General features: G+C 52.2%; 1 pseudogene; it reads right to left on the bottom strand.

Moving 5' to 3' along the window:
• Positions 1–6,281: 6,281 nt before the first annotated feature.
• LOC137228401 (serine/arginine-rich splicing factor 3 pseudogene) lies at positions 6,282–10,461 on the bottom strand (annotated as a pseudogene).
• Positions 10,462–11,032: the final 571 nt, after the last annotated feature.

Here is an 11,032-nt window from a genome sequence, read left to right as displayed (position 1 = left end):
CCACGGGGATGGTTAATCTCATGTGCGCACTGCGTGGGGCCCCGGCAACCACAAACATTATTCCAGATGTGGCCAGGAAGGTATTCTTCAGAAGAGATTAACACTGAAATTGGTCCACTTTGCGTAAAGGAGATTGTCAATGCCGCGGCGTGGGTGGGCCTCGTCCATCAGTTGAAGGACTGGAGAGAAAAATGAGGTGCCCTAGAAAGAGGGAAGTGTTCCTCCAATGGACTTGGCACATCAGCTCTTCCCTGTGTCTCCAGCCCAGAGTCCTGCCCTGACTTGCCTGCCTCACGGTCACAAGAGTCAACTCCTTAAAACGAAACTATATATGTAAAGATAGTGAATATATACAAGCCTATTAATTTGTATATGTGTGTATAGATATGATATATATATGTATACACATATGTTTATATGTGCATGCGTTTGTAGTCTATGTGTAAGTACTATATACAGTATACATACAAGCCTATATATTTGTGTGTATATATTGTATACATGTATGTATGTGTATATATACAGTATACATATTATGAAGGTGAACATGCTGTATATATACACACACCCATGTATTGATATATGGGTGTGTATGTGTACAGTATATGTACACTGTATGTATGTATGTATACAGTGTATATTGATATATAGGTGTGTATATATGTTGTATACCTGTATGTGTATAGGTATTATATGTATATATGTATGTACTCTCTCTATATACACACTTGCGTGTGTACTTATATGTGTATGTACATGCACATATTTACATATAGGTGTGTGTGTATACATTGTATATATGTATGTGTATGTATCCTATATATGATATGTGTATGTATATATACGACGAATTTATAGATGCAGTACATATATATTTTTATTCTACATGCTTTTATATGTAGGTGTATATGTGTGTCTATATGTATGTACGTGTATGTATTGCATATATTATATGTGTATGTATGTATACTGTATATATACACACCTAAATATCTTTGTATGTGTGTATATATGTATGATATAGACGAACCTAGGTGTGTATATTGCATATCTTATACGAATGTGTACATACTGTATATATATATACAAACTATGCATTTCATATGTGTGTATGTATAGTGTATATGTATGTGTCTATTGTATATATTATGTGTATATGTGTGTAGACATACTGTATATATACAAACTATGCATTATATATATGTGTGTATATATGTATTTGCGTATTGCATATACTATATGTGTATATGTCTGTATGCGTACTGCATATATACACAGCTGTATATTTTTGTATGCGTGTACATGTGTACGTGTGTGTGTATATACACACAGAGGCTATGGATTCTGTTTGTCTGGAGAACCCTCACTGATACGGACACTTATGACAATTGAGCACCTGCTCTTTGCCAGCCAGGGAGCCAAACGCTTGTCCTTTCTGTGTCTCCCTTAAGTGTCACAAGTCCCGGGAGGGAAGGTGATGCCGCTCCTACCAGTTGAGGTGCCTCAGGGTCAGAGAGGTGCACAGGGCGGGGGGCTGGAGCCTGGTGGAGCCCAGGTGGAGTTCTAGCAGCAGTACAGCCTAGCAGTCCCACTTCCCCGGGTGCCTCTCACAAAGACGCCGAGGGAGAGACGGGGTCTGAAGGAGGGGATGAGGAAGTTTCCGTGGGTCTGCAAGCCCAGACCAAGGCTGACTCGTCAAGGGTGTCAGAGGTCAGGACTCTGGTTACCTTGGGGATGGGGTTACACAGAGCCATTCCCATTCTGAAAAAGTATCCATTCTGCTCTTGTTTGTATGTTTACCCCCCTCCCCCAAATCTTTTAAAAACAGATTATCTTGGTTGCTGGGAGCACACAAGGGGAAGTTGTGTGTGAGGGGGTGTGATCCAGGGGACAGGGAGGATAAGCCCCCCACTCGTAGGGCCAGGAGTGGCTCAGCTTTGTGAGCTAAGGATGGCCCGCGAGGTCCCAGAGAGAAGGGTCCCTGCTCCGTCCCTGCTCCGTGCACCCCATTCCCAGCCTGAGAAGTCCGGAGCCCACCCCCTCCCCCCCCACACACACATCAGGGAGGAGAGCCAGTCACCCTGGCTCCCAGGCTCCGGCTCCAAGGCTCCCGGCACTAGGAGCTATTTTCAGCTTTCATGCCCTAGGACACGGCCAGAGCTAGTGTCTCCGGAAACACTCTGTCTGTCTCTCGCCCGCCCGCCATCCCTCCCTCCCTCCTCCGCCTCTTCCCCTCCCGCTCCAGCTGTCCTGCCCTCCACCCTGCATTTCTACACAGGATGGCTCACAGACAGCTGCTCCCCGTGCCCACCCGCCACCATTCGATGGATGTCAAAGCAAGCCCTGGGGACTTCCCTGGAGGTCCAGCGATTAAGACTCTGAGCTTCCACTGCAAGGGGTGCGGGTTCGATCCCTGGTCGGGGAAATAAGATCCCACATGCCGCCCGGCACGGCCAAAGAAATAAATGAATAAAAAATAAAGTTATAGTGATGAAACAGCCCTAGTGGTGCAAGGATGGGACGTATACCTCTATGGTAGAGAATAAAGGTCCAGAAACAGATAGATGAGAACTTGATATGACAGAAAGTGGGGAAATTAAGGAGTTTTCAATAAATGGCATTAGGACAATTGCATATCCATGTGGGAAAATGTAAATTAGAAAAAAAGAAAAAAAGCAAGCCCTGGTCAGGTGTGACCTTGGGCCCAGGGCCATTGGCACACGTTGTCGTGTGGGATGTTCTTCCTTAGACTCCTCCCTCCCTCCTGTGTCACTGTCACTTCCTCCAGAACCTTCCTGGACTCCCCTACACAAGCTCGGGGTGTGCCCTCACCCGCCCACCCTGGATCACCGGAATTCCAATCCCGGCCCACCCTTCCCCGCCAGGTAAAGAACTGGGCCTGGTCAATAAGACCGTAGAGGTCCTCGGCCATTGCTATTGCAGTTGCAATTGTTACTGTGTTTACACAGGGTGACCAACACCCGCCCCCAGTTTGCCCAGGACCGCTCAGGTTTGAGCGCTGGAACTGTGGGGAAACCCTCATTTCCGGGGAACCCCAGAAGGCTGGTCAGCCTGTTTAGGATGGATCTTTCACTTGATATCCCAACCCCCGAGAGTCAGAAAGGGAATCTCCCCCCTCCTTCCATGGTAACCTTCATTCATTCATCCACTCATCCCTTTATTCAACTCCTTTATTCAGCAAGTATTTAGGAAGCATCTACTACATAGCAGACACTCTTCTAGGTGCTGGGGACAGTAAACTGAGAAGGTGTGATTTGTTACACGGGGATGATGTCTCGGAGACCACTGCAGGGCATGGGAGGTGGGAGAGGGAAGGGGCAGTTGTAAATGCAGGCTCTGACGGGACTGGGGCGGACCCTGCCCTAAGCCAGGCTGGTTGCTTCAACACAGCTGTCCTCACCCAGGGCCATCCTGCTTCCGCCTCACCCAGTTCTTCGGTGATGTCTGGGGAAAATCTGTGGTTGTCACAACTGGGGGGGAAGGGGCCCCTGGAATCAAATGGGTGGGGACAGGGATGCTGCTGAACCCCACACAGTGCCCAGGAGGGGCCCCCAGCAGAGAATGACCCGCCCCAAATAACCCCAGTGCCATGGGGGAGACCCTGCACTAATATTATTCAGACCCGCTGGTGCCCCTAGATTCCTGCACAGGCTGGGACTCTAACCGGGTCACCTCTGTATCCCGAGGTGACCTAGAGTGGGGCAGCCAGGAGGGCTGAGTATCAGGGATGAAATGACAAATCTCCGTGCCCACTCTCCCCGCCGCACCCCAGGGTCGATGGCCTCTATCTCCTCCCTGTGCAGGTAGCTTTTCCCTGAGCCATTTCTTCTTGTCAAGGTCCCTGTCGCAGGTTGTGTTCCCCGAAGATGACGTTGAGAGCAAGCAGTGGAGTGCAGGTGGTTGATGTGAGACGTGCAGAGAACAGATACAGCTGCCATAGGGTCCCGCAATTCCACTCCTGGGCATAGATCTGGAGAAAACTCTAATTCAAAAATATACATACACCCCTGGGATTTCCCTGGTGGTCTAGTGGTTAAGACTCTGTGCTTCCGGTGCAGGGAGCATGGGTTCCATCTCTGGCCAGGGAACTAAGATCCCACATACTGTGTGACAAAAAAATAAAGAAAGAGAGAAAGAAAGAAAAAGAAAGAAAGAAAAGAAAGAAAAGATACATGCACCCCAATGTTCATTGCATCACTATTTATAATAGGCAAGATGTGGAAGCTACCTAAATGTCCACTGATGGATGAATGGATAAAGAAGATGTGGTACATATATACAATGGAATATATTCAGCCATAAAAAGAATGAAATAATGCTATTTGCAGCAACGTCGTGGATGGACCTAGAGATCATCATACTAAGTGAAGTAAGTCAGCAGGGAAAGACACATATATGATCTCTCTTATATGTGAAATCCAAAATACGACACAAATGAACTTGTCTACGAAACAAAAACAGACTCACAGACATAGAGAACAGACTTGTGGTTGCCAAGGGGGAGAAAGAGGGAGGGAGGGTTGGATTGGGAGTTTGGGGTTAGCAGAGGCAAACTATTAAATATAGGATGGATAAGCTACAAGGTCCTACTGTCTAGCACAGGGAACTATATTCAATATCCTGTGATAAGCCATAATGGAAAAGAAAAAGAGTTTTATTTATAGGTTCCATCCCTAACTGAGCTGGCCCATCCCCTCCCATGGTTCTAAGTGCAGCCCGAGGCTGCAGACTTCCCACCGTGGTCTTCAGCTCCAGAGCAAGCCACCTGCAAACCAGCCGCATCTTCCCAGGGGCTGGCAACTCTCCTTTGCTACTGATTCCAAGACACATCCAGATAGCACAAATGTGACCATGAAAACAAACTCAGGCATGTTCAAATCAGGGAAATAACATTCTTATCTCTGTTTAGTAGTTGCTTAATTTTAGAATAGCTTAGAGTTACAAAAAAGTTGCAAAGATCTGTACAGAGTGTACAGAGTGCTGTGGACCCCCGACCCAGTACCCCTATTTCCAACACGTTAGTACTTTAGTACGTTAGTACGACATGCTTATCCAACTAAGGAACCGAGATGGATACGTTATTATTAACTAAAGTCCACACTTTACTAGAATTTCCCTAGCTTTCCCCTAACATCCTTTTTCTGTCCCAGTCTCCTCTGGGCTGTGACATTTCTCAGACATCCCTGGGTTTTAATACCTTGAAAGTTTTGAGGAGGACTGGTCAGGTATTTTGTCCCTCAATTTGTTTGTCTGTTGGTTTTCTGATGTTTTTCTTATGGTTGGGCTGGAGTTACGGGGTTTGGGGCGGAAGATCCAGACACAGATAAAAATGTCATTCTCCTCAGGTCACATCATCAAGGATACACACCATCAAGGATACACACATCAAGGATACACCCCATCAACGGGACTTGTGACAAACAATTTTACCCTTGATCACCTGGCCGGTATCGTCTTTTTTTTTTTTTTTTTTTGCTGCGTTGGGTCTTCATTGCTGCACACGGGCTTTCTCTAGTTGCGGCGAGCAGGGGCTCCTCTTTGTTGCGGGCACGTGCTTCTCATTACAGTGGCTTCTTTTGTTTCGGAGCACGGGCTCTAGCTGTGCGGGCTTCTGTAGTTGTGGCATGGGGGCTCAGTAGTTGTGGCTCCCAGGATCTAGAGCACAGGCTCAATAGTTGTGGCCCATGAGCTTAGTTGATCTGCGGCACAGGGGATCTTCCCGGACCAGGGCTCGGACCCGTGTCCCCTGCATTGGCAGGTGGATTCTTTTTTTTTTCTTTGTTCCTTTTGGAACCAAAACTTTAATCCCAAGGAGTCTCACAAAACATATTACGAATGACAGCATGAAAAAAAATTGCACAGTAACTCAAAGTTCAGCTCTACAATATACTCTTCATCTGGCAAGACATTGGTATCTTGATCATCTCAACTTCCAAAAAACATTACAAAGAGCTATGTATTCATGTACGGCAATCACAGAGGGGACTTATGACCTAACTCAAAGGGAAACTAACTTCCTTGAAACTTCTTAGATTCTAAACTCACTGGACAACCTCTTGTCCAGTGTGAAGACTAGTGGAATTCTTAAACCTCTAATCTAGGGTAAGGGTGCGGCTTTCATTCCTACCTGCTGGCTTGTGTTCACAGCACCTTTTAAAGACTGCTTGCTTAACTACAGCTGCATACCATATCCCAGCTACAGAAAGTCTCTTCAATGTTTGCCAGTGTTGCTTCCATAATAATAAACATCACACTTTAGGTGGGCAGGAGTTAGAGTTTTATTCTCAGTCTAGGCAAGACCAAAAATTCAAAGCAAATTCAATTTTGCTTAAGAGAACATTGTAAAGAAACAATTCTTCATATTACATGCCTCATATGACCCATTTCAAACCATAGAGAATGACACCTTTATGTGTCACTGTCCCAAGAGACAAACAAATGTGAACAGCTAAAACATTTAAAAAGTGCATCAAGCTTCGGAAGTCTCAAACGAAACTTGAATTTTCTGTACATACTCCTGTCAAATGAAGTTATTTCCTGTGCACCACTCCTCTTGCAAAGTGGTCTGCTATTTCCTTTCATTTGACCTGGATCGGCTAGGAGACCTAGAGAAAGATCGGGACGGCTTGCGATTTCTCTCCTGGGACAGTGATCTCTCTCTTCTCCTATATCTACTAAAGGGACCTGCTCTGGCTGCGGGAGAAGCTTCTCCGTCTTGGACATCTGTGGTGAGGGGGAGGACTCCTCCTCCGATAATCATCTCGAGGGCGACGACCCCAAGAAGGAGGCGGCCACGATCTCGACTTCTCCTTTCCCCATTGGACAGGTCCACTCTTACTCGGCAGCCACAGAGTGTTCTCCCGTCTAGTTCTCAGACAGCATCCGCTGCATCTCGGGGATCTTCATTTTCAACAAGAGCGAAGCCGGGAGGGTTTTTAGCAACCCACACACTTCGGAGTGGTCCATAATATCCTAAAGCTCGTTCGAATTCACTCGTTACCACTGTTTCCAAGATTCCTTACACAAACGTTACAGTCCAACGGACAGGAATCCCGATGCAAGACCCTCCTGGCTCCTGGGTTTCATGGGCCACAGGGTGATCCCGGGCCTCTAGAATCTCGCAGCTGAATCGGCTCGCACAAGCTGTCCTGTGGGGATGCTTTTCCCCCCATGTGTCCAGCCCGGGGCCCTGCTGTCTAGGCCCGACCTCCAGGGTGACAGGGTGAACCCCAGGTCCCTGGAGCAAACACTCAGAGCCCTGGTGACCAGACTCAGGGGGCTGGGGCGGCAGCTGGACATGTGTGGCCACCCTGGTGGTGTTTCGCCCCATCTGCAGTTCCAGTTCCAGCTGAGAAAGAGCCTCGCTGTGTTATTTTCTCCTGGTTGTGTAAGGATCCCCGGTGTCATTTGACAGAAATGTACATGGTGTGTTCTTTCTCTCTTTTCTCCCTGCTTCCTCTCGTCCCTCTGCCCCTCCCTCTCTCCCTCTCCCTCTGTCCCCCCCCTTCCCTCTCCCTCTTTCCTCTGCGTCTCTCTCTTTCCCTCTCTCCCTCCCCCGCTTCCCCCCTCCCCATCCCTCTCCCCGTCCCTCTCCCAACTCCCTCTCCACCTCCATCTCCCCCTCGCTCTCCCACATCCCTCTCCCTCTCCCCTCCCCCTCCCTCTACCTCCTCCGTCTCCCCCGTCTCTCTCCCGCCTCCCCCCTCCCTCTTCCCGCCTCCCCCGTCCCTCTTCCCTGTCCCTCTCTCCCTTCCTCTCTCCCTGTCCCTGTTTCCCTGTTCCGCACGCCCTCCCTCTACCTCTTTCCCTCTCCCTGTCCCTCCACCTCCTTCCCTCTCTGGAGAGGGAAGGAGGTGGAGGGACAGGGAGAGAGAGCAGGAGGGGGGGAGAGAGAGAGAGAGGGAGGAGAGGGAGAGAGGGATAGAGGGAAGGAGCGAAAGACGTCTCTCCCTCCCTCTATCCCTCCCTCCCTTTATCCCTCTCTCCCTCCCTCCCTCTATCCCTCTCTCCCTCCCTCTCCCTCTCTCCCTCTCCCTCCCTCTATCCCTCTCCCTCCCTCCTTCTCCTCCCTCTCCCTCTCCCTCCAACTCTCCCGCTCCCTCCATCTCTCCATCTCCCTCACTCCCTCCCAGAGACGGAGAGATGGAAAGGCAGAGACAAGGGAGAGGGAGAGAGGGAGAGGGAGAGATGGAGGGAGAGGGAGGGAGAGGAAGAGAGGGAGAGAGATATGGAGAGGAGAGGGAGAGAGGGGGGGGAGAGGGAGAGGGAAAGAGGTCTCTTCCTTCCTCCCTCTCCCTCTGTCCTCCTTCTCTCCCTCTCCCTCCCTCTCTCCCTGTCCCTGTTTCCCTGTTCCGCTCTCCCTCTCCCTCTTTCCCTCTCCCTCTCCCTCCACCTCCTTCCCTCTCCAGAGACGGAAGAAGGTGGAGGGAGAGGGAAAGGGAAAGAGGGAGAGGGAGAGCACAAGAGGGAGGGAGGAGAGGGAGGGAGAGGGGGGAAAGGGAGAGAGGGATAGAGGGAGGGAGCGAAGATGTCTCTCCCTCTCTCCCTCCCTCTCTCCTTCTCCTCCCTCTCCCTCTTCCACCAACTCTCCCTCTCCCTCCATGTCTCCATCTCCCTCACTCCTTCCCACATAGGGAGAGATAGAGGGAGAGGCAGAGATAAGGGAGAGGGAGAGAGGGAGAGGGAGAGATGGAGGGAGAGGGAGAGAGGATGAGAGAGAGAGGGACGGGGGGGGGGGAGAGAGAGAGAGAGAGAGAGGGAGACCGGGAGAGGGAATATGGTCTCTTCTTCCCTCCCTCTCCCTCTCCCTCCATCTCTCCCTCTCCCTCTCTCCCTCTGCCTTATCTCTGCCTCTCTGGGAGGGAGTGAGGGAGATGGAGAGACGGAGGGAGAAGGAGAGTTGGAGCGAGAGGGAGAGGGAGGAGAAGGAGGGAGGGAGAGGGAGAGAGGGAGGGAGAGAGGGAGGGAGGGAGAGACATCTTTCGCTCCCTCCCTCTCCATCTCTCTCTCCCTCTCCCCCCTCCCTCTCCATGTCTCTCTCCCTCTCCCTCCACCTCCTTCCCTCTCCAGAGAGGGAAGGAGGTGGAGGGAGAGGGAGAGGGAAAGAGGTAGAGCCAGAGCGTGCGGAACAGGGAAACAGGGACAGGGAGAGAGGAAGGGAGAGAGGGAGAGGGGGAGAGGGAGAGGGAAAGGGGGAGAGGGAGAGGGGGAGGGAAAGAGGGAGAGAGAGGGACAGGGAAAGAGGGACAGGGAGAGAGGGAGGGAGAGAGGCAGGGGGAGAGATGGAGGGAGAGGGAGAGGCAGCGAGGTAGAGGGAGAGAGGGAGAAAGGGAGAGAGAGAGGGAGAGCGGTAGAAGTGCTGAGGAGGGGGGCTCCCTCCCCCTCCCACTCCCATCCTCTCCCTACTGCTTTCTCTTTTTTCTGCTTCAACAAACACCAGGCGCCTTTTAGATCAGCCCTGAAGTCAACGTTGATGCTTGGACAGCCTGACCTCCCCGCTGACTTCCAGCCCAGGACCACCGCTGGGAGATGAAGTCTGCGGGGCCCTGGGCGCAGGCTGCACAGGCACCTCCCCTGATGCCCAATCTCTCCCCGTTTACGAGGCAGCCGACACTCCCCTCCCTGACTCCCCAAGATTTGGGGCCTTTTTAGTATGTGTCGATAATGCCATTGAGCTACTATCTAACTCTTCCACGAGGACCCATCTCCCAAAATGCAGTGGTTTTCAGCCTTGGCTGCACTAGAGAACCCCCAGGGAAGGGAGAGACGTCTCTCCCTCCCTCTCTCTTTCTCTCCCTCTGTACTTCTGTCTACCTCTCTCCCTCTCCCTCTCCCTCTGGGGTGATGCCCGATGAGCTCAGAATCGTAGATGGCCCCCCCATCCCCTCTCTGTGGCTTGCATGGGGGATGCACCTTCTCACCGTGGCCCGGGCATGGCCTTGACATTCAGACATCGGGTCCTGCGTGGACACTTGTGTTTGTTCCATAGCGCAGGTGGCTGCAGTCTGTGCTTCTGTAGATGGGGGCTGTGCGTGAGCCCTTCATCTTCCCCGCAGACACCACTGGTGCTCGCTCGGCCTCGCGGGTGATGCGGGGGGCACGGGGGACAGTCTTGTGTCCCCACCTTCTTGGGCTACAGACAGGCCACGCTGGTCCCGTGGTGACTGGGGGCTCCCAGGAGAACCCCACTGCAGACCGGAGAGGTGGCCCCAGAGAAGGTGGCGTACGCCTGGGGCCGGGCCTCATCAGTGAGCCACGGGCCACCTGCAGCAACAGCTGTCTCACCGTCCAGGGGCTGGGTGTTCGGGCGCCGTGGGGTTGAGCCACTGTCTGCACGGCAGCCGTGTTTGTCTTGTTGAGCCCGGGGAGGCCCCTTGGTGGCTCCTGGAAAGACTGGCCGCATTTCTTCCTGCCCTTGGCCTTAGAGCCCATCACGTTCATGCCGTTTCTGGTTCCAAAAGGACCTGTGTTAATAAAGACCACGTGTTAGGACAGCACCAAAGTGTCTAGAAATCCGGGCCAGGAGGAGGAGGGAGGGGGATTGGCTGTGCCCGCCAGTGGCCTGGGAGCCCTGCCCGCCTGCAGAGACCTGGCCCGGGGCCCGCGGGGAGGCCGTGGCCCTCGGTCCCCAGCGCCTTCCGTCTCTGGGTTCCAGGAGAACTGCGTGATCCTCAGGGAGCTGGTGAGGCTGCAGGCCCTGAAGTCCCGCCTGCTGGGGTTCCGCACGCATGCCGACTCCGTGCTGGAGATGAACATGGACAAGACCAGCCAGGTGGTGGCCACTGTCCTAGGTAACACCGCCTCCCCCTGAGTCCCAGTGGGGACGGGGTCAGGCGGACCTTGACCGGAGACCCCACTGTGTCAGCCCTTGGGGGTCACCTTCCCAGACCCTTCATTCTGCCTCGAGGGGCGCGGGGTCGGGGGTGGCTGGGGGGCCGCCCCAGGGACGTAGCCGCGCCTCTCCCCTCCGCCCGCAGGTGAGCTGGCCCAGAAGCTGAAGCCCCTCGGGGAG

Source organism: Pseudorca crassidens, chromosome 7 (assembly GCF_039906515.1).
Source record: "Pseudorca crassidens isolate mPseCra1 chromosome 7, mPseCra1.hap1, whole genome shotgun sequence".
Classification (NCBI taxonomy): domain Eukaryota; kingdom Metazoa; phylum Chordata; class Mammalia; order Artiodactyla; family Delphinidae; genus Pseudorca; species Pseudorca crassidens.
The sequence above is the reverse complement of the archived record's forward strand: the minus strand, read 5'-3'. Positions and strand labels throughout refer to the sequence as shown.